Genomic DNA, 25,631 nt, shown 5'->3' on the forward strand with positions numbered 1-25,631 from the left:
TTATTGTACAGCAGAAACTAACACACCATTGTAAAGCAACTATACTCCAATAAAGATGTTAAAAAAAGCCAGAAAAAGAATCAACAACGAGTCAACATAGTAAAACAGAGCCCCAATGTAAAAGGGGAAAGAAGAAAAAAGAAAAAAAAAAGCCTTGTCTTTGGGGGCAGAGTTTAGGCAGGGGGTGGAACTTAGGCAGGGGCGGGGTTTAGGGTGGGACAGGACTTGGGTGGGGGTTGATGTTTGAGCGTGGGGCGGGGCGTAGGCGGGGCGACGTTCAAGCGTGCGGTGGGGCGTCTGCTTAGGACCTGCACGGAAGGGGAGAGGCAGCGCGTTGCAAGGAGGGCCTCTGGGCTGTGGAGTTCCCGAGTTTGGAGGTAGGGCCCTGAGTGAGGGTGTGTGGGTGGGGTTTAGGCCCAGGGCGTTGGAGGGGGTCTCTGAGTGTATTGTGGGGCCTTGGGTGGGGGTGTAGGGGTGGGGCTTGGGCTCTGCGAGGCAGGAGGGAGGCTCCGAGGGCAGAGGATTAGGCCTGGCAGTCCAACAGGCTTCCCGGTGCCTAAGTCGACAGGGAAAGCACTGGCCCCGTTCTCTTCCATTCCTTCGTGCCCCTTCTCCACCATCTCCCCAAGGGTCTCCCCCATCAGCTGCTGGACCCCTAACCGTGGGTGGGCCCCGCTGGGCCACCCCTCAGGGGTGCTGGTCCTGGAGGTCTGGCCTTTACCTTTGCTCCCCCTTCCCTCCCTCCCACTCCTTCAGAATCCGCGCGGCTGGAGGGGGCCTCCATGGGCGGAGGATCAGGCCCAGGATCTCAGCAGGTTCCTGGGGGCCCGAGTGGGCAGGGGAAACCTGGCCACACTCCCTTTTGATCCTCTGCCCTCCCGATGGTTCCCCAATTTCCCCCTTCGGGCGTGGGATCCCTTCCCCTTCCCCAGCCGGCCATCGGGGGCGACAGTCCCATCCCGCCTTCACTTCTCCTTCCCCTTCACTCTCCCCACGCCACATGTCCTACTGGGGGTTTCTCCCACCCCGTTAGGTGTCTGTGGTCCCCCTCCGGTGCCTGGTAGGTGCCCTAGTTGTGAGGAGACAGGAATTCCGGGTCCTCCTAGTAGGCCATCTTGGCTCTGTCCCCTAGAGGTTAATATCTTAACCCGACTTGAGTATTTAACTCAGTGCTGGTTGCAAGAATCAGAACAATTATGTTTGACATCTATGAAGTTCTTTAAAATATATTTTCATTCACATTTACTTACAGTACATTTATTTCCAAGAAAGTATTAAGATAGATAACATGGGGTAAAACTGAAAGCTAGGATAATTACAAGAACAAGATAAGATCCCCAAAGTTAAAGAGCTTAATTAAAAAAGAGTAATTTCAAATTATGTAATTAGTGGCATAAATTTGGAGGTTAGGAGTCTGTGATAAACATTTCATAAACTTATTTCCAAAAAGGATATTTTAATATAAATTGTTAAAGTAGATTTAGTGACCTCAATAAAACCTTGTTTGTAAGGTAGACATAGGCTATCATAAAGTGGATGATGGCTTCCAGAGGAGGAAGAGGTCTTCCTTTTTTCATTTCCTCTTCCTGGAGGGGGTCAGACAGGAAGTTACTTCTCCCTTTGCAAAAGGAAGTTTAAAATGTAGAGAGTTCCCTGCACTCTCCACTGTCTTTGCTCTGGACAGTTTAGGGAGGCAAAGTTAATTGAAAATGGAAAAGTGCATTTCGTAGTTATTTTCTTTGAGTGCTATATTATTTTGATTTAAAAATTTTCACCTCAAAATTAAGGTATTTCTAGAGAATATTAAGTTTCTACATCATCCACCTCTTATGAGGTGTTAGGGAGGGAGAAATGATTTTGGATCGAGGGACTCTGGGGGAAAGCTAGCCACTGATGGGTGTCCTGCAGATTGGGGCTATGGAGAGTCGGTCATAGATCATTATGAGGGCAAAATGGGAAGCAGAGGAAAAAGGATGGCTTTTTTGAGGACATGATGGGGATCAGAGGTAGAAGGAAAGTCGTTTCAGAAAGAAAGAAGGAAAGCCTTCCAAGAAGAGTCTACTTTGCACTTTGTCTCAGGCCTTGGAGATGGGTCAGAGCTGTAGTTACTCTTGTGTGATATCGAGAATCTGCTCAGTACAGCCCTTTGAATACTGCCAGAGGGCCCTACCTTCACACCACGAGGCAGATTAGCCAGGTGGTCAGTCAGTGTACACGGAGCAGCTCAGAAAATCAGTGTGGCTCAAACCCAGCCACTTGTCCGACTGTATTTCTTGGGAATAGATTCTGGCAGTCTTTAAGTTGGAAAAAGACCCTAAATTGGAAGAGTATCAGCAATCCACATGCTACTTAGCCCCTTCCTTTCAATTTGGGAGCCCCAGATGACCTGCTTAATACATTGTTACACTTAAGCCTCAGTCTAACAACTCAGTGCCTGATAGATGAAGAACGTTAGGGTTTTGACAGAGAAAGAATAGCCTCAGTACCACTTACATCCTCCCAAGAAGCACCCTGGACACGACTACCACTGAGAGTTCAGTGGGGGAGCTGCAGGACTTATGATCTGTTGGGTTGCAACACCAGCGCCATGCTGAATATAGTTTCTGGACTTACAAGCACAACAGAGATTACCCTGCTTAAGGCCATGCTTAACTTGACCCCCTTCATAGTTCTCTTTTTCATGTTGCAGAGTTGTTTTTATTCCCATTGCAGCTGGAAACATACACAGAGATGAAAAAAGTTTGCTGAGTTTACGGGAAGAATAAACAGTGTCATTTGGGGGATTGTGAAAAAAAGATCTAAGTAAAGCAGCTGTCAGAAGTCTTAAGCAGTGGTCTAAGGACTGAAAATGGACTGTGTTCATCTTCATGTGACCCAGTTTTCCATGTAATTTATGGTTCAGTTCTGGAACTTAATACAAATACATACATACATATATACAGACATACATGTATACTCACTGATAGCCCCTTATATAGTTATGGAGTCAGGACAGAAATATCAATATGTTACATACAGAGTAAAAGATAAATTTTTTAAAATTGGAGGATTTCAGACTATTTCTGCTTCATGTCTATATTATATTCAGGTATATATTCATAATTCTATATCCCGAGATGGTAGAGTAAGGAAGGAGGCCCTAACAGAAGGCTGTACTCTTTTTTTTTTAACCTTTTTTTTTTTTTTTGCAGTACGCGGGCCTCTCACTGTTGTGGCCTCTCCCGTTGCGGAGCACAGGCTCCGGACGCGCAGGCTCAGTGCCATGGCTCACGGGCCCAGCCGCTCCGTGGCATGTGGGATCTTCCCGAACCGGGGCACGAACCCGTGTCCCCTGCATCGGCAGGCGGACTCTCAACCACTGCGCCACCAGGGAAGCCCTGTAGTCTTTTTTTTTAGAACAAATCTCTACGATCTTTAACTCTTTAACTGAAGAAATCAGGATTTAGTCATACGCTTATTCCTTTCAAGCATCTTGGTCAAGGTTTTGATAGGCAACTGAGAATTTTTCTAAAGAAGTTATGCTTAACTAAGGATATTGACTGTCTACTACTGGGTAAAATTCAGTTTAGCTGGATGAGAAACAGGTTTTAGCCCAATGGCTGAAGGTAATTCAATTCTTGAGGAAATAGGAATTATTCTGTGTGAAAGAGTGGTTCCTAGGGAACGTGGAGGGGGTCTTCAAAAGTTGACTGTCAGGTAGATTCATAGACTGTTTACATATCAAGGATTTTAGAATTTCATCAATCTACATGCCTTTAGTAAATAACGTGGTCCTTGTTATTCTTAGTTTGCTCTCTTTATTCCACTCTTTCTAGGGTCCATTCTTTGCCCCTGTCTGCCCTCACCTGAGTCCTAGAGGCTGACCACCATCACTTAAACTCCCTTTCCAGTTGGCCTGTTGAGTTTAGCCAATGGGAGACACCAATAGGAAATTGGGGAGGGGAGGAGAGAAATGGTGTTTCCAAGTTTTGGGATGTGATTTTCGGCTTTGGCTCATTCTTTACCTCCTTCACAGCTTCATATCTCGCTGGGTTCTCGTTACACCATCACCTCCTCCTCTTTCATCTTGAGGACTAAGGGAGGAACCAGCTTCCCATTATTGGTAATGTCTGGGTGTTTCAGCACTCTTTATTGATTCTCTTCACCCTCCCAACACTTTGGAAGTCTCTTGAGCTACCTGACGTGACTTTTTTCCTGCTGAGACTTTGACAGATATAAAAGTGAAGTAACTCTTTTAGGATCACATTGTGAATTAGTGGCAGATTTGGTAAGTCTCTACCCAGGACTCCTGATTTTTTTGTCTAGTGCTCTATGTGACATCCCTGGCTGTTTGATCTCTTTCAGAAAGCTTTTGGGGCAAAGGTATTGAGACTTGAGCAGACCTGAATGCATGTTTATCTGGACTGGCCAGGCTAGTGCTACTGTCCATGGTACTAGAGTCTTGCAAGGAGGGATATACTCTGAAGAGTCCTGTCTGCTTCATCTCCAGATTGTATTTTAACTGTAACCCAGATGTAAAAGGAGAGAATGTGGCATAAGCAAGGATGCTGAAACAGGAAAATGTATCAGGGTGGGAGACAAAGTGGTTTACCACTGTAGAGGAATTCCTTGAGTTCTTTTTTCTACCTAGATTTCATTCAATATTAAAAATTTAGGGTATGGTTTACATCCAATAAAATTCACTCTTGTTGTGTGAGTTTTGACTCTGCTCTGTGAGTTTTGACAAACACAAGCAGTCGTATAACCTCCATCACAATCAAGATACAAAACAGCTCCATCACGCCAAAGAATTCCACCCAGCTGCCCATTCGTAATGAGCCCCTCCCCACATCTGCACCCTCTGTCAGCCACGGATCTGTTTTCCATCCTTATAGTTTTACCTTAACCAGAATGTAGTTATAAGTGGGATAATACAGTATATAGCTTTTGAGTCTGGCTTCTTTCACTTAGCATAATGCTTATAAAATTCATCCATGTTTTTGCATACCTCGGTAGTTTGTTCCATCTTATTACTGACCAATATTCCATTCTATTTATGTACCACAGTGTGTTACCCATTCCACATTTCCCAGTGGAGGGAAATTTTGATTGTTTCCGGTTTTTGGATATCGTGAATCAAACGACTATAAACAGTCATGCACAGGTTTTTAAGGAGAACATAAATTTTCATTTCATCTAGGAGTGAAATTGCTGGGTCATATGGTAAATGTATACCTAACTTTATAAGACACTGCCAAACTCTTCTGCAAAATGTCTGTACCATTTTGCATCCCCACTCTGTAACTTTTATTTACAAAGAGCAGCAGACATTAGAACCGCACAAATATTTTCTCAAAATACAGTTTAAACATAAATGATTTGACAAAACAAGCTCTATATTTTCTTTATTTAGTGCTTGGCAAGTACTGAAATGAATTTTCTGAACTTCTTAACCTTACTTATTAGGTTCTGTCCTTCGGAAAGACAACTCCACATACTGAAAGAGGACTTTTGGGGCCACCAGGATGTAAGGCAAGTGGTGAGTAGGCTGAAAAACAGCTGTGGAGCCTTTGAAAATGAATACCTAGTTTCCCACTTTTAACAAAAGTGGCCTTAATCATTAGGAATACACAAAACTTTGGGTTCTCTTTCTTATTACTGTGAGAAATAGGAAAGTCACAGAGTATAGAAAATGATGATGGTCGGATAAGGAATCTTCCCCCTTGTCATTTGTCGGTGGCTGAGTTTTAGGGTGTTTCCAGGTACTTGGAATGGAGTTGGTGCCCACCCACTCTTAGTTCAGAGCAGCCTATTGGTATTGCTGTTGTTGAGCACCAAGGCCAGAGAAATGGATAATGCATGTTAACAACAAACCAACAAGCTCCCCTGCCCGCCACCTGCTGCTGCTGGCTGTGTAGGGGGCAGTTGCCTAGTAGATGTGAATAATTGAGTTTTCAGCTGGCACCCCAGCGTCAGTCATTTTCATCAGTCAGCAGGTGAGGACATTCTGCAGCTTCTGACTGTCCCTGACTCTGAGCATGTGACATCTTTGCTTAAGAAGGCCCACTATTCAGTGACTGTTAATTGCCTTGCACTTATGAAGTGAGTTTTCCTGGGCTCTTCTTATCCTGTTTCCTCAAACCTGTATGAAAGTATCTATTACTGAGTTGATTTTTTTCCCTTTATTGGATTGGCTGATAAGCTTTGGGGAGCTGTGATTTGTCATCTCTATCATTATTTTTAGCTCTCAGATGACCAGTGATTAAAAAGCTGAACAAGGGACTTCCCTGGTGGTGCAGTGGTTAAGAATCTGCCTGCCAATGCAGGGGACATGTGTTTGAGCCCTGGTCTGGGAAGATCCCACAAGCCATGGAGCAACTAAGCCCATGAGCCACAACTACTGAGCCTGTGCTCTAGAGCCCGCGAGCCACAACTACTGAAGCCCGTGCGCCTAGAGCCCGTGCTCCGCAACAAGAGAAGCCACCCCAATGAGAAGCCCGCACAGTGCAATGAAGAGTAGCCCCCGCTCGCCGCAACTTGAGAAAAGCCCATGTGCAGCAATGAAGACCCAAGCAGCCAAAAATAAGTCAAAGTTAAAAAAAAAAAAAGCTGAACAAGTAGGGGAATATGGTGTTGGAGGCCATGAGGCAATGACCCTTGGGTAGTTCTGAGTATCAGATAGCCCTTATTGTGTTACAGTAACTGTTCTCATGTTTCTAGCAAAATCAGTCACATAGGTGTTCTCTGAGATGGAGAACAGAAAAGTCTTCTTGCTGGTAGGTTTTTCTGAAGGGCATCATATTAGCACCTGGGAAGAGTTTCAGTGCTCTAAATTTCTAGAAACAAGGTGATTGGCTTTTTTATGATTATAGAAGTGATACATGAAATACATGAAGAGTTATATAAAAGCTAAAGTATAACATTATAAAAATATAAAAAATAACCCTCCATGACCTGGAGAGAATATATGATCTATATATGCATAGATTTTAAACAATGGGACTGTACACTTTAAACAGTTTTGTAAACCTACTCTTTTCATTAACAGTATCTCATAACCGTCTTTCCATGTCAGGAAGTGGAAATACGCATCATCATTTTTAAATCTAAATAGTATTCCATTTGTGGAAGAATCATAGCGTATTTAATCAATCTTCTGTTTTTCCCATATTTAAGTAAATATTATAAACAATACTATAATAAATTTCCTTAACTTACGTCTTCATGTGCTTGTCTGATTATTTCTTTGCAAAAGTTACTAGGAGTAAAATTGCTGGATCAACCATTTGCTTGTTTGAATGGTTGAATGTTGTGTATGTATATATCCAAATTATCCTCCAGGAATATTTTATCACTTTACCTTCCTACCAGCAAGGAGATAATATCCATGGGTATTATCATTCTTCTTGTTTTTTCTAAACTGGCCAGGAGAGAAATGGTATCTCGTCAGAGTTCTTATGATTCCTAGTGAGGATGAACATTTTTCATATTTTATGGCCATTTACATTTCCCTTTTGTTAATTGTTTGTCCATAGCCCTTGTCCATAGAATATGGTGTATTTTTCTGTTTCTTTTTTATTTGCAAGAGTTCTTAACATATCAGTGATATTAAGCCTTTGTCATGTTTATTTTGCTCAGGTTTTCTGTAGAGCATAGTGATTTAGAATTTAAATCCTGGGCCAATACTGCTTGGTTTCAAATATTGGCTCTGCTACGTAGTACCTGACCTTGGTGTCTTATGTAAACACTCTGTGCCTTAGTTTGCTCACCTAAAAATGGGGAAAATAATAGTATCTCCCTCACAGGGCTGTTGTAAGGATCAAATGAATTAAAATACACAAAGTACTTTGAATAGTACTTGGTTCTTATTAAACATTATTAGGTACTTGTTTTTTTAATGTGTGTAATGTCCTATGTGTACTTGTTATACAGGGGTCCTAAATTTGTATATATTCAAAGCTATCAGTCGTTATTACATCTATGGTTTCTGCCTGTGGGTCATACTTGAAAAGATCTTTACCCAAAGATTATTTTAAAAAGTGTCCCCCTTATTTCCTATTTGCACACGTTTTAGCATTCAAATCTTAAATCTTAAATTTGACAGAAAAAAGTCCTTAGCACTCCCTTTTGTGGCATTGTATATTGGTAATGTTGATTTTATAACCATGTTGGACATGACTAATGGTGATAACTGTTCAGTATAATTCCTAGTGCAGCATCTTGTTCAGGAAGGTTATTAATGTATTTGACAATTACAATGAGGCAAATACCACAGCGTCTCTCTGTTGAAAAATTTCAGTTTGGTGCAGCTAAAATATTTAGGAATGCAGTTCGAGGGGATTTTCATTTCAGTGGTGTCATTTTTAATTAGATGTGAATGGCAGAAAAGTAGATATCTGAGCCTGGATCAGGGTGTTTGTGGTAGGTCGAAAAGCATGGCTACAACATTTTGCAGTTCATCCCATCAGAAAGTGGAGTCTGTTGCCCTACCTCTTGAGTCTGGGTTGGCCATGTGACTTGCTTTGACTGATAGAATGTGATATGTGAGCTCCAGAGTCTTTGTCCTCTATGAGCACTGCCTGGGATCACCGTTCCATGAAGTCCTCAATGAAGGGCCACATGGAGAGAGAGGCTTAGCTCTGCCATCTGTCCCAGCTGAGCCCAACCCCCCACTTGATCTGCCAGCCAAATATGGCTGTGTGAATGAGTCCAGGAGAGAGCAGAAGAACCACCTAGTTAACCTGCAAAATTGTGAGGCATAATAAATTGTTGTTTTAAGCCTCTGAGTTTCAAGGTGGTTGGTTTGCAGCGATAAACTGAGTGTGCAGTTCTAGAGGATTTTCATTTTAGCTGTGCCCATTTGTCTTAGTTCAGACTGCTGTAACAAGAATGCCATAGACTAGGTGGTTTAAACAACAAACATTTATTTTTCATAGTTCTGGAGGCTGGGAAGTCAAAGAGCAAGGGACCGGCAGATTCACTGTCTATTAAGAGCCCACTTCTTGGTTCACAGATGGCCATCTTCTTGCTGTGTCCTCACGTGGTGGAAGGGGCAAGGGAGCTCTATTAGGCCTCTTTTGTAAGGGCACAAATACCATTCATGAGGGCTCTGCTCTGATGACCTAATCACCTCCCAAAGGCTCCACCGTCAAATACCATCACATTGGGGGTTGAGTTTCAACGTATAAACTTTGGAGGGACACAAATATTGTGTATACCAAAGTTTTCATCAAGAGTATGTGGCAGGGGCTTCCCTGGTGGCGCAGTGGTTGAGAATCTGCCTACTAATGCAGGGGACACGGGTTCGAGCCCTGGTCTGGGAAGATCCACATGCCGCGGAGCAACTAGGCCCATGAGCCACAACTACTGAATCTGCGCATCTGGAGCCTGTGCTCTGCAACAAGAGAGGCCGCGATAGTGAGGGGCCCGCGCACCGTGATGAAGAGTGGACCCCGCTCACCGCAACTAGAGAAAGCCCTCGCACAGAAACGAAGACCCAACACAGCAAAAATAAATAAATAAATTAATTAATTAAAAAAAAAAGAATATGAGGCAGAAAAGAAAGAAATCGAAGGCTTTAACAAAGTTCTTGTTATCTCTAATTGCCAATAAGAATATATCTATCCTCTACTTCCAAAATTTAGTCTATTCTATATATTGGGGGCCTCTAGTTTGGAGGAAGAGCACACGATTGCTGTTTTGGAATTGAGCCAATGTTTATGGAGAGCTCCTTGGGCTAACTGTGACTTTGTTACATCCATAAGCTGCTTGTTGTGATTTTCATATATTGAGTTTTTAGTGTCAGGCGGTGTTTCTGATTCAGAATTCCTAAGCCCATTGTCTCTAAGGTTCTGAAATTGCCCTACAATTTGAGGTTAGAATCAGGAGGCCTTCACAATGGAGTGAAGCATTTTTTTGGAGTTGGCATATGTTGTGTAAAACATAGGAAGCCAATTCACCTTGCTGAGTCTCAGTTTCCTCAACTGTTAAGCGAAGTGCATGAATCTTATGAACTGTAAATTTCTTTCCAGTTCAAAATATCAGTGATTCTGCTGCCCATTACATTTCTCCAGAGAATTTTGAGTGAAAAATATTGTGTAATGCTACTTGAGCCTTGTAACTTTGAAAATACCATATTCATTATTGCTTCTATATATTGCTTTTAATTTCTAATTTCCTGCTTTAGTCATTTCTTTCCTATACTTTATTATTTTTATTTATTTTTGAATTTTATTTATTTTTTTATACAGCAGGTTCTTATTTGTTATCCATTTTATACATATTAGTGTATAAATGTACACTAGTGTATTCATCCCACCACCACCACCACCACCCACTTTACCCCTTTGGTATCCATATGTTTGTTCCCTACATCTGTGTCTCTCTTTCTGACTTGCAAACCAGTTAATCTGTACCATTTTTCTAGATTTCACATATATGAGTTAATATACGACATTTGCTTTTCTCTTTCTGACTTACTTTACTGTGTATGACAGTCTCTAGGTCCGTCTACGTCTCTACGTATGACCCAATTTCGTTCCTTTTTATGGCTGAGTAATAGTCCATTGTATATATGTATCATATCTTCTTTATCCATTCGTCTGTCAGTGGGCATTTAGGTTGCTTCCAAGACCTGGCTATTGTAAATACTGCTGCAATGAACATTGAGGTGCAAGTGTCTTTTTGAATTATGGTTTTCTCTGGGTATTTGCCCAGTAGTGGGATTGCTGGATCATATGGTAATTCTATTTTCAGTTTTTTAAGGAACCTCCATACTGTTCTCCATAGTGGCTGTATCAATTTACATTCCCACCAACAGTGCAAGAGGGTTCCCTTTTCTCCACACCCTCTCCAACATTTGTTGTTTGTAGATTTTCTGATGATGCCCATTCTAACTGGTGTGAGGTGATACCTCATTGTAGTTTTGATTTCCATTTCTCTAATAATTAGTGATGTTGACTATCTGTATCTCCTCTCTGTGGAAACGTCTATTTAGGCCTTCTGCCCATTTTTTGATTGGGTTGTTTGTTTTTTTAATATTGAGCTGCATGAGTTATTTATATATTTTGCAGATTAATCCTTTGTCCGTTGATTCATGTGCAAATATTTTCTCCCATTCTGAGGGTTGTCTTTTCGTCTTGTTTATGGTTCCCTTTGCTGTGCAAAAGCTTTGAAGTTTCATTAGGTCCCATTTGTTTATTTTTGTTTTTATTTCCATTACTCTGGGAGGTGGGTCAAAAAAGGTATTGCTGTGATTTATGTCAAAGAGTGTTCTTCCTGTGTTTTCCTCTAAGAGTTTTATAGTGTCTAGCCTTACATTTAGGTCTTTAATCCATTTTGAGTTTATTTTTGTGTATGGTGTTAGGGAGTGTTCTAATTTCATTCTTTTACAGGTAGCTGTCCAGTTTTCCTAGCACCACTTATTGAAGAGACTGTCTTTTCCCCATTGTATACCTTGCCTCCTTTGTCATAGATTAGTTGAACATAGATGTGTGGGTGTACCTCTGGGCTTTCTATCCTGTTCCATTGATCTATATTTCTGTTTCTGTGCCAGTACCATACTATCTTGATACTGTAGCTTTGTAGTATAGTCTGAAGTTAGGGAGTCTGATTCCTCCAGCTCTGTTTTTCTTTCTCAAGATTGCTTTGGCTATTCGGGGTCTTTTGTGTTTCCATACAAATTGTGAATTTTTTTGTTCCAGTTCTGTGAAAAATGCTATTGGTAGTTTGATAGGGGTTGCATTGAATCTGTAGATTGCTTTGGGTAGTATAGTTATTTTCACAATATTGATTCTTCCAGTCCAAGAACGTGGTATATCTCTCCATCTGTTTGTGTCATCTTTGATTTCTTTCACCAGTGTCTTATAGTCTTTTATCTCCTTAGGTAGGTTTATTCCTAGGTATTTTATTCTTTTTGCTGCAGTGGTGAATGGGATTGTTTCCTTAATTTTTCTTTCTGATCTTTCGTTGTTAGTGTATAGGAATGCAGGAGATTTCTGTGCATTAATTTTGTAGCCTGCAACTTTACCAAATTCATTGACTATCTCTCGTAGTTTTCTGATGGCATCTTTAGGATTATCTATGTACAGTATCATGTCATCTGCAAACAGTGACAGTTTTACTTCTTCTTTCCCAGTTTGTATTCCTTTTATTTCTTTTCCTTCTCTGATTGCCATGGCTAGGACTTCCAAAACCATGTTGAATAATAGTGGCAAGAGTGGACATCCTTGTCTTGTCCTGATCTTAGAGGAAATGCTTTCAGTTTTTCACCATTGAGAATGTTGTTGGCTGTGGGTTTGTCATATATGGCCTTTATTATGTTGAGTTAGGTTCCCTCATGCCCACTTTCTGGAAAGTTTTTATCATAAATGGGCGTTGAATTTTGTCAAAAGCTTTTTCTGCATCTTACTGAGATGATCATATGGTTTTTATTGTTCAGCTTGTTATTATAGTGTATCACATTGGTTGATTTGCATATATTGAAGAATCCTTGCATCCCTGGGATAAATCCCACTTGATCATGGTGTATGATCCTTTTAATGTGTTGTTGGATTTGGTTGCTAGTATTTTGTTGAAGATTTTTGCATCTATATTCATCAGCGATATTGGTCTGTAATTTCCTCTTTTTGTAGTATCTTTGTCTGGTTTTGGTATTAGGGTGATGGTGGCCTCATAGAATGAGTTTGAGAGTGTTCCTTCCTCTGCAATTTTTTGGGAGTCTTTGAGAAGGATAGGTGTTAGCTATTCTCTAAATGTTTGATAGAATTCACCTTTGAAGCCATCTGGTCCTGGACTTTTGTTTGTTGGAAAATTTTTAATCACAGTTTCATTTTCATTACTTGTGATTGGTCTGTTCATATTTTGTATTTCTTCCTGGTTCAGTCTTGGAAGGTTATACCTTTGTAAGAATTTGTCCATTTCTTCCAGGTTGTCCATTTTATTGGCATAGAGTTGCTTGTAGTAGTCTCTTATGATGCTTCGTATTTCTGCGGTGTCCATTGTCACTTCTTTTTCATTTCTAATTTTATTGATTTGAGTCTTCTCCCTCTATTTCCTGATGAGTCTGGCTAAAGGTTTGTCAATTTTATTTATCTTCTCAAAGAACCAGCTTTTAGTTTTATTGATCTTTGCTATTGTTTTCTTTGTTTCTATTTCATTTATTTCTGCTCTGATCTTTATGATTTCTTTCCTTGTGCTAACTTTGGGTTTTGTTTGTTCTTCTTTCTCTAGTTCCTTTAGTTGTAAGGTTAGATTGTTTATTTGAGATTTTTCTTATTTCTTGAGGTAGGATTTTATTGCTCTAAACTTCCCTCTTAGAACTGCTTTTGTTGCATCCCATATGTTTTTTTTTTTCCATCCCATACGTTTTTGATCATCATGTTTTCATTGTCATGTGTCTCTAGGTATTTTTTGATTTCCTCTTTGATTTTTTCAGAGATCTCTTGGTTATTTAGTAATGTATTGTTTGGCCTCCATGTGTTTGTGTGTTTTACTTTTTTTTCCCTTGTAATTGATTTCTAATCTCATAGTGTTGTGATCGGAAAAGATACTTGATATGGTTTCAGTTTTCTTAAATTTACCGAGGCTTGATTTGTGACCCAGGATGTGATCTATCCTGGAGAATGTTCTGTGTGCACTTGAGAATAAAGTGTAATCTGCTGTTTTTGGATGGAATGTCCTGTAAATATCAATTAAATCTATCTGGTCTATTGTGTCATTTTAAGCTTGTGTTTTCTTATTAATTTTCTGTCTGGATGATCTGTCCACTTACATGAATCTGTCCACTGCTGTAAGTGAGGTGTTAAAATCCCCTACTATTATCGTGTTACTGTCGATCTTCTCTTTTATAGCTGTTAGCATTTGCCTTATGTATTGAGGTGCTCCTGTGTTGGGTTCATATATATTTAAAATTGTTATATCTTCTTCTTGGGTTGATCCCTTGATCATTATGTAGTGTCCTTCCTTGTCTCTTGTAACATTATTTTAAAGTCTATTTTATGTGATATGAGTATTGCTACTCCAGCTTTCTTCTCATTTCCATTTGCATGGAATATCTTTTTCCATCCCCTCACTTTCAGCCTGTACGTGTCCCTAGGTCTGAAGTGGGCCTCTTGTAGACAGCATATATATGGGTCTTGTTTTTGTATCCATTCAGCGAGACTGTGTCATTTGCTTGGGGCATTTAATCCATTCACATTTTAGGTAATTATCAATGTTTCCCACTTAGATAAGTTCCTTTAGCATTTGTTGTAGAGCTGGTTTGGTGGTGCTGAATTCTCTTAGCTTTTGCTTGTCTGTAAAGCTTTTGATTTCTCTGTCGAAACTGAATGAGATCCTTGCCATGTAGAGTAATTTTGGTTGTAGGTTCTTTCCTTTCATCACTTTAAATGTATCATGCCACTCCCTTCTGGCTTGTAGAGTTTCTGCTGAGAAATCAGCTATTAACCTTATGGGAGTTCCCTTGTATGTTATTTTTTTTTCCCTTGTTGCTTTTAATAAGTTTTCTTTGTCTTTAATTGCTGTCAGTTTGAGTACTGTGTGCGCGGCATGTTTCTCCTGGGGTTTATCCTGCCTGGGACTCTCTGTCCTTCCTGGACTTGGGTGGCTATTTCCTTTCCCATGTTAGGGATGTTTTCGACTATAATCTCTTCACATATTTTCTCGGGTCCTTTCTCTCTCTCTTCTCCTTCTGGGACCCCTATAATGTGAATATTGGTGTGTTTAATGTTGTCGCAGAGGTCTCTTAGGCTGTCTTCATTTCTTTTCATTCTTTTTTCTTTATTCTGTTCCATGGCCGTGAATTTCACCTTTCTGTTTTCCAGGTCACTTATCCGTTCCTCTGCCTCAGTTATTCTGCTGTTGGTTCCTTGTAATGTATTTTTCATTTCAGTTATTGTATTGTTCATCTCTGTTTGTTTGTTCTTTAATTCTTCTAGGTGTTTGTTCTTTAATTCTTCTAGGTCTTTGTTAAACATTTCTTGCATCTTCTCGATATTTGCCTCCATTCTTTTTCCGAGATCCTGGATCATCTTCACTATCATTATTCTGAATTCTTTTTTGGAAGGTTTGCCTATCTCCACTTCATTTAGTTGTTTTTCTGGGGCTGTATCTTGTTCCTTCATCTAGTACACGGTCCTCTGCCTTTTCATTTTGTCTGTCTTTCTGTGAATTTGGTTTTTGTTCCACAGGCTGCAGGATTGTAGTTCTTCTTGCTTCTGCTGTCTGCCCTCTGGTGGATGAGGCTATCTAAGAGGCTTGTGCAAACTTCCTGATGGGAGGGACTGGTGGTGGGTAGGGCTGGATGTTGCTCTGCTGGGCAGAGCTCAGTAAAACTTTAATCTGCTTGTCTGCTGATGGGTGGGGCTGGGTTCCCTCCCTGTTGGTTGTTTGGCCTGAGGCGACCCAGCACCAGAGCCCACAGTCTCCTCAGTGGGGCTAATGGCGGACTCCAGTATGGCTTATGCCAAAGAGTACTTCCCAGAACTTCTGCTGCCAGTGTCCTTTTCCCTGTGGTGAGCCACAGCCGCCCCCTGACCTCTGCAGGAGACCCTCCAACACTAGCAGGTAGGTCTGGTTCAGTCTCCAATGGGGTCACTGCTCCTTCCCCCTGGGTCCTGATGTGCACACTACTTTGTGTGTGCCCTCCAAGAGTGGAGTCTCTGTTTCCCCCAGTCCTGTCGATGTCCTGTAATTAAATCCCGCTAGCCTTCAAAGTCTGATTCTCTGGAAATTCCTCCTCCCATTGCCAGACCCCCAGGTTGGGAAGCGTGATGTGGGGCTCAGAACCTTCACTCCAGTGGGTAGACTTTTGTGGTATAATTGTTCTCCAGTTTGTGAGTCACCCACCCAGCGATTATGGGATTTGATTTTATTGTGATTTTCTCCCTCCTACTGTCTCATTGCGACTTCTCCTTTGTCTTTGGATGTGCGGTATCTTTTTTGGTGAGTTCCAGTGTCTTCCTGTCAATGATTGTTCAGCAGTTAGTTGTGATTCTGGTGTTCTCACAAGAGGGAGTGAACGCATGTCCTTCTACTCCTCCATCTAGAACCGATCTCTTCTTTCCTATACTTTAGGACAAATCAACTCAAATAATGATATGTATTCCCTGGTAAATTTATCATTTTTACCAATAAAACGTGTACAACATGTATTTTACCCTTCAAAATGATTAAACTAGAGGGCATCCTGTATTTAACAGAGTGTGTAACCATCACCCACAAAACTTGTGACGTTAAACAAATGTGATTGTTTCTCACAGTTCTGTGAATCATCTGGGTGGCTGTTCTCGTCTGGGCCAGCATGGCCAGAGCTGTGTGGTCTCGTATGGCCTCACTGACATGTCTGGTAGTTGGCTTGATGTCATCTCAGATGACAGGGATAACTTGGGCACATGTGAGCACACTAGCCTAGGCTTGTTCACATGTGGAGGTGTCAGGGTTCCTAAGAGTAACAGGAAAGCACAGGGTCCCATGTGCAAGAATTTTTCAAGTCTAGGCTTCCGTCACATTTGTTGATGCTTCATTGACCAAAGCAAGTCACGTGACCAAGCTCAGATTTCAAAGAGTAGAAGAATAGATTCCACTTTTTGATGGAAGGAGCTGCAAAGTCACATTGCAAAGGGGCGTAGATACAGAAATGGAGACAATTTGTGGACAGTTTTGCAACCTACCTCAGTATCTGAGACTATGTATTTGTCTTTTGACCGTTGCAACATCATCTCTCACTGAGCAGTAAATGTGTATTAATTTCCTGAACAGAATTTCCTTGGAAAAGCCATTTCCTTACTTTTTATAAGGTTGATAATAATGTCTATTTTACTTGAAACATAAGTTAATTCTAGAAAATTTATGAAATGGAGACAAGTATGAAGATGAGAGTAAAAATAATGTCTAATTCTACCAGCCAGAGATAGCTATTATTATCCTTTTACTTCTGTAAGGATCTAATGTTGCAAAGATTAAGAAATATGCTCTTATTATATATCCTATATTGGATATATAACTATATAACTATATTGTAGTTATGTAAAATGCTACATATATATAATAAAATATACTCACAAACCCCTATTTTAAAATACTTTTTGCTGTTTTTCTCTATAACTTGGCCATCATGAGTCTTTAACTATTTTAATTAGGGTACAGGTTAAACAAAAAGACCCCAAAATATAGTGGCTTAATTAAGACATATAAGATAGGTGGGTAAGGTGCTTATTTTTGTCTCACGGAAAAGTTCAGAGGTTAGATGGGTAGTTTAGTTTGGGTAGACATTTCTGCTCTACTAGGTCATTCAGTGACCCAGGCTAGTGGGTCAACTTTCCCATCTTTCAATAAGTGGCTTCTAGATCTTGGCCCAAGTTGGCAGCTGTAGTTCCGGCTGTTTCTCAGAGAGCATGAAGGGAGAAAGAAGTTTCTAGAATCATCTTCATCTTTGAGATGATCTGAAATTTGTACCTGACTTTCACATCCCATCAGCCTAAATTTAGTCAAACAGCTACACCTAGCTGCAAGGGTGGTGGTGTACCAGATAAAACTGGGGACTCTATTACTGAAAGAAAGAAAGAGAAAATGATATTGGGGAACAATTAGCAATTTCTGTTACATTAACCAAATTGTACATATCTAGATTACATTTCATCCTCAAATATGTAGCACTAATGTGGTGGATGTTTTTTGCTTTGTGCTGCCCTGTGTTTGTTCTTCTCTGTTGGGGTAATAGCACTTCAGTTTTCCTTTGGAAAACTCTCAGACCATGAAGTTTGGGTTGGGCCAATATGCCCCTCCTCACTACACTTCACCTCACTACAGGGACGGATATGTGACCTTGTCCTGGTCAGTGGAACTTGAACCTGGGTGTTTTTATTGGAAATGTTGAGAAGGTGAAGCTTTCTTTTTCTTCTGCTGGTATAATTGAGCTCTTGGAATGAAAGATAGGAAAGAACTTACTTAGAAAAATAGAGAGAGATGGAATCCTGAAAACATTGTTTGAGCCTCTGGTTCAAGCCATTCCTGAACCTAGAATCTCCCTGGATTTTTAAATTATATACGTCAAAAATCCCATTTATTTTTGTCATTTTGTATTAGAGTGCTGTCGATCACAACTGAAAGATGAGTAATCCACTCACTATAATCCTTACTAAACTCCATTTCCTTTGAGTTTCATTGCTTTTCCATCTAGGAGTGTTTGAAATCAAATTCTATCATCTAAGGTTAAGACTATTCCCCATTGTAGCCTCACTGACAAATTTATTTTGAGTCTTTTCCAATCTTCATGTCTTTGGTGGAACCTGTGGGTTCTGGTATTGGGCCTTAGGGGCAAAAATTGTTACTGGATTTCTTTCCCCCCCAATTCTTCCTTTTCTATTGAACTTTTCTTCCACCTAAAACACAAATATAGAAAGGAGGATAGGAATAAGGTTGGGGTGGGGAATCATGGTGGCAGAGGAAGAAGTACTTAAATATAAAAAACTATTTTGAGCCATTAACTTACTTTTGTTCCAACTCTTCAATTGCAGTGGTTGGATGGTAGAATTGGTCCGAAGAGTCACGGCAAATTGAAAATTGTCAGTAAAAGTGATGCTACCAGTATCGTGAGTGCCATGAATAGGATGTTTAGAGGGAAGCCAGTGGCATCCAGCAGAGACCAAGCTATTTGAGTGTCCTTAAGTTCATTATATGCCTTTTTGTGTTGCTCTCACTTTTATTCCATCTCTTAACAATTTGGGGGTCAAGGCCAGCCATTTCCCTATGCCTAGATTTCTTTTTGTAATGTACCTACCAACACCATGGCATGCAGAAATACTGTTGATTCATTATTAAGATAGAAGAATAAATCATTGCAATATCTACTATGCCTTCCATTATGGTAACTGATTTTGAGGATCTGAAGTAAAATTAGTTATAGAAATATAGAAAATTACAACTAATTAAGAGAATCTCAGATTAAGTTATTCCCGTCCCTTTTCCTAAAGTTTGTGGAATTTAATTCCTGATAAATGCTTATGCAAAATTAATGTTCCTTGGGATGAGAAGGCCAGTTAGATACATGATATTGGTTTTAGTCTTCTGATGGGAAATCTCACAAGTTAATCAGAAATTGTTCTTTTATCATAAAAATGGGAGGCAGAGTGGTGGAGCTCACACGTTATAGAATTACTCTATTCATATTATGTGCTACATATCCATTATGAACTGTGTCAGTTTCTGGCCACATGAGCTACTGTTGGCTGCCTCCAACAATACCCTTGAGTTGGGTGGTGGGTAAGAAGGGTGGGGAGAAGGGGTGGCATAGATAATCAGTATCTCCTTTAGACTGGCTGACGCCCTTGGACTCTGTTATTTGACATGCACCAGTAGAGCCCCCATGGCAATATTTTGAATAGACTTGAAACTTCAACTTCATGAATTATTTTGACCAGTGTGGGTGAATTTCAACACTATATGAGCATATTGTAGTCTTATTTTTATTTTTATTTTTTTTATTTTTTATTTTTTGTAGTCTTATTTTTAAAAGGATGTTTTTCTCCATCCCCATAAGAGACCTTTTAGCTGACTTTTTGTTATTTTCTCTTGTTATTGTGTCTCAGCAGGAACCATATTGGAGAAAATCAGCAGATCAACAGAATTCTGCTGGTGTGCTGGAGCTTTTGTTTGTGCCTGTGCGCCAGTGTAAACACGGGCAGCATTTCACTCACCCCCCCAGTGCTCATTATTTGAAGCCATTTCCACAGCATGGTATCCCACAATACTAAGGAAAAGTTGAGTCCACTCTTACTTGAATGAAACTGAGAATAAAAGAACCCATTCTTAGCAGAGAGAAAATTTGTCCATGCTCAAACTGAAGGAAATCACCACAAATAGGCTATGTGTGCGTGCGTGTGTGTGTGTGTGCGTGCGTGTGTGTACTATTGTTGTTAAACCCAAGCAGACCGATTCATGGACTAAAATATGTCTTTGATTTTTTTTCCTTCATTTATCTTTATTTTTTTGTGGATTTCCTTCTAATATATTTTTTATTTCTATGAGGTTTTTTTTTAAAGTCAAAAAATCTCATTAGCCTTCTCCAAGCCCTTAAATGTAACATGGGGATTCCTTTTTCACTTTATTTGCAATTCTTGTTTCTAGTGACCCTAAAGAAATACAAGAGGATGAAAATGAATAATGGGATTGAAAAAACAACTCTCTCCTCCTATTTGGAGATGATATTCTTTCTCTTAAATGCCCGTTTTTTTTTTTTGTTGTTGTTGTTGTTGTTGAAAAATGAGTTTTGTAGATCAACCCACATGTAGCTGGTTTATTGTTTTCACTCAGCCAATCAGAATCACAGCAGGTGGGAAATTCTTTGAGTTATCCAATAAAAGCCTTTAGTGTTTGATACCATTATAATCCTTTTAAAAGAGGAGACTGATGTGGATTAAATCTGCTTGTGGTTGGGTGTGAGTGCTAAGAACAAAGTGAGATCTGTGCTTGAAAGCTGTTAGCACTAAGAACAGTCCCAATAGGAGTTAACTATATCCTTTTCAGGAAAATAATAGCTATTATCTTTGCAATGATGATGTTCTCTTTTGGAGATTATGTCTGAGATTGACATTCTTAATATATATGCAGCTCAACAAATTTTTATTGTGAGTATAGTATGCTCCAGCACTGTAGTGGGCTATATAAATATTTATGAAATTTCCTATTCTCCTAATAGTCGTATATTATTGTCCCCATTTTATAGAGGAAAAAAACCCTGAGGCTTGGAGAGATTAAATAATTTAACATCATGAGGTGGTGAGAGACAAAACCAGAATTTGGACCCATATTTTACCGGATATTAAAACCCATGTTTTTTAAGCCTCAGATTGCCTCTCTAACCATACGAAATATGCATTATTTCCCCAAAGAAGCTCTTCATTTTGGCAGTGACTCAAATATTCATTTTAGTGGAAAACATTCTGTGGGAGTCAAAAGAAGGTAAGATAAACATAAACCACCCTGCCATTGGTATCCTGCAGAGTTTCTCTGTTGACTTCACTCCCATTTTAGAATATTGCATTTAATTACTTGTCAAACATATATCTTAACTTTATGGAGGCAGGAGGGTCAGCCCAATTAGTGTTGTTATTTTTCTCTTTAGTTTTCTGAATATACCTAATGCGTTTTAAATCTGTCCTCAACAATAACAGTTTCAAGTAGAGAGCTTCTTAAGAGTAAATCTTTTAACCCTGAGAATCTCGAAGTAGATTAATTTAATTTTGCAACTGAATTGGAGAGTCACTAAGAACATCCAAAGTTGGTATATTTCGATCTGATCCTCTGTATTTATCTTTCATGGTAAACATAGAATTTCTGAATCCCTTAGACCATGTTCTGTGCTTCCTTAGTAGGGTCTGTGGATATCTTTTTTTTTTTCCCCTAGAAATTGAACAAGCCCAAGAGCTTTGCAGTTTTCTTTTTCAAGGTTAAAATTGTGAGTCCATAGCCTGTTTCATTCTGTGTCCTTGCATCTCTATGTCATGCTCTCAGAAAAAGAGGAACCTCTTGCTTGTATTCTGGAAGGTCATTGGTGAAGGAGGGAGACTCTCAGTTTAGTTGGCTAGAACATAATGTTGATGAGGCCAAGACAATACAATTTTTTTATGAACCAGTTAAGATTTTTGGCTCAGTTAGCAGGAATTGTTTCCCAACTGGAACATTCAGACTTCTAATGAACATGACCTTTACCATGGTATCAAGATTTTACCAAGGAGAAAGAGCTCATTAGATATTAGCTGTCTGTACTAGGGACACTGTGTATTTTACAAGCTTGTCTACAACTTATGTGATGACTTCATTATTTCTCACTTTTTTTAAAATGGGTTTTTTTTTAAACTTCATCTCTAGAAAATTATGTACCTCTTATCTACTGAATACGTCAAATGCTCTCTTCAAATACTTCCAAACCAAATGTTGGTTACTTCAGTGAATGTTTTGAATAAGCCTTGGGAATTGGTCCAGACACGTGGTCCCACTTGCCATCCTATTAATTATTACCCTGGAATCTAATGTATTTTCTGAAATATGAATTCAGTTTCCTAAGGATTAGACATCATGTTGGACTTTTAAATGTGAAAGTTTTGCTGACATTTCAGCTCCTTGTCTGTGGTTGGGATAAGTTCAGTTTCACTCCTGAAATTCACAATGTCAGTGTGATATCACATAATACTTTATAGGTTTCAAAGGTGTGTTCAAGGTTACTGCCTCATTTGACTCTCAAAACAACCTTGTGAGGTCTGTGGAGCAGATATTTTTATATCCTTTTTATGCACATGGAAAGTGAGAAATAAGTGGGTAGATACTTGCTTAGTGCTTAAACAAAATCATCCAGTGTTTCTCCACTTGTCAGTACAGTTTGATAAATCCTTTTATTTTTAAATAAATTTATTTATTTTTATTTTTGGCTGTGTTAGGTCTTTGTTGCTGCACGCGGGCTTTCTCTAGTGGTGAGCGGGGGCTAGTCTTCGTTGCGGTGCGCGGGCTTCTCATTGTGGTGGCTTCTCTTGTTGCAGAGCACGGGCTCTAGGCATTCAGGCTTCAGTAGTTGTGGCATGCGGGCTCAGTAGTTATGGCTCGTGGGCTCTAGAGCACAGGCTCAGTAGTTGTGGTGCACAGGCTTAGTTGCTCCGCGGCATGTGAGATCTTCCTGGACCAGGGCTCGAACCTGTGTCCCCTGCATTGGCAGGCAGATTCTTAACCACTGCGCCACCAGGGAAGGCCCGATAAATCCTTCTTTTAAGTTATATTCACAGTGGTTTTATTAGGGGACACTGTTATCAGATTTAAGATGAAATATAATAAACTTATTTCATTGGTGTCTTGCCTTCATCTGGTGTCAGGTTCACAGAAGACTGAGGAATCATTACCTGAATATTTAAAAGATCAGTGTTTTCAAGGATGTAGGTATTATTTTCCAGGTTCAAAGTTCTTGTTAAGTTCTTTTGGTAGGCATCCATCTCAAGTATTTGATGTATCAATTCTTTATTGCTCTGTGAACTAACCACTGTGAGAGCAGCAAGCAGGTTAACAAGGGCTTGGGATTTTATGTATGTTATGGACTACATGAAACTAGTTTAATGTAATATCTTAAAATCTGTTCACATAGTAAAACCTGATCCAGAATAGCCACTCAGAAGACATAATGAATCATTGGTAAAAATGTTCAATATATAGAAAGCTCCTAACATAAGCTAATTTGTACTGACTGAAAAAGAAATAGATGGCCAAAGGCATTAATTATTTTAATAAATAATTTTCAACGTCTACGTATATTACACTGAAGAGGATATAAAGAAGCACGACTTTGTAACAAAAAAGGAGCTTATGATCTAGTCATATATACCTACATGCTAATCATTAAAAAAAAATTCAGTAATCCTCAGTCGATGGTTATTCCTTATTGACAAATGGCTGAATGGCTTGGAAAAATTTTTCCAGCCGGTGGCAAGGAGCCTTGGGGAATCTCTCTACATTTTGTTTAATTGTGGTAAAACATGTGTAACATAAAATTTACGAGTTTAACCATTTTAAGTTTGTAAATCTGTGGCTTTAAGTACATTTACAGTGTTGTGCAACCATCTCCACTCTCCATTTCTATAACTTTTTATCCTCTGAAACAGAAACTTTGTACCCATTAAACAACAACTTCCCATTCTCCTCTTTCTCCCGCCCCTGGTACCCTCTCCTGCTTTCTGTCTGAATTTGCCTACCGTAAGTACTTCATATAAGTGGAACCATACAGTAGTTGTCCTTTTGTGTCTGGCTCGTTTTATATACACACACACACACACACACACACACACACACACACACACATTACCATTTGTTTATCCATTCCTCTGTTGATGAGACATGTACATTTTGGGACATCCCTTCTCTTCTGCCCCCCTTTCTTGATCAGCGACTGCCTGAGCCCACCCCCTCACTGTTATTATAGGTTCAATCCTGGGCAAGAATGAAGGGGAGGGAGATTTGTCCACATTTAACAAATAAAAGCACCGGATGCTGAATTAAATTCACATTTCAGATAAACAACAAATACTTTTTTAGTATAAAAATGTTGTGTGCAGTATTTGAGACGTATTTATATTTAAACAATTTTTATCTGAAATTTAAATTTAACTGGGTGTCCTATATTTTATCTGGTAACGCTAAAAGGGAGGTCAAGTTCTTCAAACATTCCCCTCAGCTGTAGTAATTCACTGTGCCTCTAGTGGGAGGAACTGTTAAGTAACTTGGCCAAGGTGAAGGGTAGAAAGAAATTTAGGACCAATGATGCAATATGCCACATACTGCAGTGATGGGGTTTGTAGAGACTGTCTACAGGATCTTAGCTTTAAGATCACTCCAAAATAGAAGAACTGAGACCAACTATCGTACAGAAGATTTAGGCTTAATACGTCTTCGTGGTTAATGTTGTCGAAGAGTGTGGGCTCACCCATGTGACAACTATCTGGGAACCTGGACCTACACTGTCCTAATACAGGCTCACCCAAGGAGATCTCTCCTAGATAATTCTTTCCCTGTCTGGACTTGGCTCTGTCTCCTCAGCAAAACTTATAGCTCTTTTTCTTTTCCACTGTTACGAGACTCTCACAGATATTTATAGCTGGCATACTGGTTGGAATGAAGGGTACATTTGGGGGGATTAGAGCTGGGTAAATGATTTGGGGTTAACTTGCAGAAAAAGCAAAAGGGCTGGGAATTTCACTTTACTAAGAGAGCCCCTGAAATATGGTTTATTATCAAATCTTAAGATATTTGGGGGAATTCAGTAAAAAAAGTATTTTGTGAGCTAATAAAGGGTGATACAGAATCAAGCCAGAGATCTTTCACAACATTAAAAATTTTAGTAAATATTGTTTATTTAATTTTACACTTAAATTTCTGCATATTCCCATGGTTCAAAATTCAGAATGTAAAAAGCTGTGTTCCCACCCCTGTCCTTGTCTTCCCTGATTCCCACCCTTACACCTATGAATGATCACTTATTTTAGTTTCTTTTTAAATATTTTCTCTTTATCCTTCATGTTTTCAGTTAATGGGACTTTTTAAACCTGGGGACTCATGTCTTCAATTCTGGAATGTTCTTAAGCATTTTTTTTTTTTTGGCCATGCGGCACAGCTTGCAGATTCTCAGTTCCCCGACCAGGGATTGAACTTGGGCCACAGCAGTGAAAACACCAAATCCTGACAACTAGGCCACCAGGGCACTCCCTTTAGTTTCTTATTTGTTCTTCTAATATTTATGCTGCTACAAATATAGTTTCTTTTCTCCTCTTTCTAACACAGAAGGCAGTGTACTATATGCACGGTTCTGCATCTTCGTTTCTTCATTAAGAGTATATTATGGGGGCTTCCCTGGTGGGGCAGTGGTTGAGAGTCCGCCTGCCGACGCAGGGGACACCGGTTCAGGCCTTGGTCCGGGAAGATCCCACGTGCCGCGGAGCGGCTGGGCCTGTGAGCCATGGCCGCTGAACCTGCACGTCCGGAGCCTGTGCTCCGCAACGGGAGAGGCCACAACAGTGAGAGGCCCATGTACGCAAAAAAAAAGAGTATATTATGGGATGGGCTTCCCTGGTGGCGCAGTGGTTGAGAGTCCGCCTGCCAATGCAGGGGACACGAGTTCGTGC

At 40.0% G+C, this 25,631-nt stretch overlaps 1 long non-coding RNA gene across 2 annotated transcripts in view; it reads left to right on the forward strand.

The window, feature by feature from the left end:
* The first annotated feature begins 315 nt into the window (after window positions 1–315).
* Window positions 316–25,631, forward strand: part of LOC307180903 — a 217,183-nt gene continuing 191,867 nt past the window's right edge. For both annotated transcript variants that reach the window (XR_013825799.1, XR_013825800.1), the window contains exons 1-2: window positions 316–377; window positions 5,446–5,518. This is a non-coding gene — a long non-coding RNA (uncharacterized lncRNA). The remainder of the gene's footprint in view (window positions 378–5,445; window positions 5,519–25,631) is intronic.

Source organism: Stenella coeruleoalba (assembly GCF_951394435.1).
Source record: "Stenella coeruleoalba genome assembly, chromosome: X".
NCBI classification, from domain to species: Eukaryota; Metazoa; Chordata; class Mammalia; order Artiodactyla; family Delphinidae; genus Stenella; species Stenella coeruleoalba.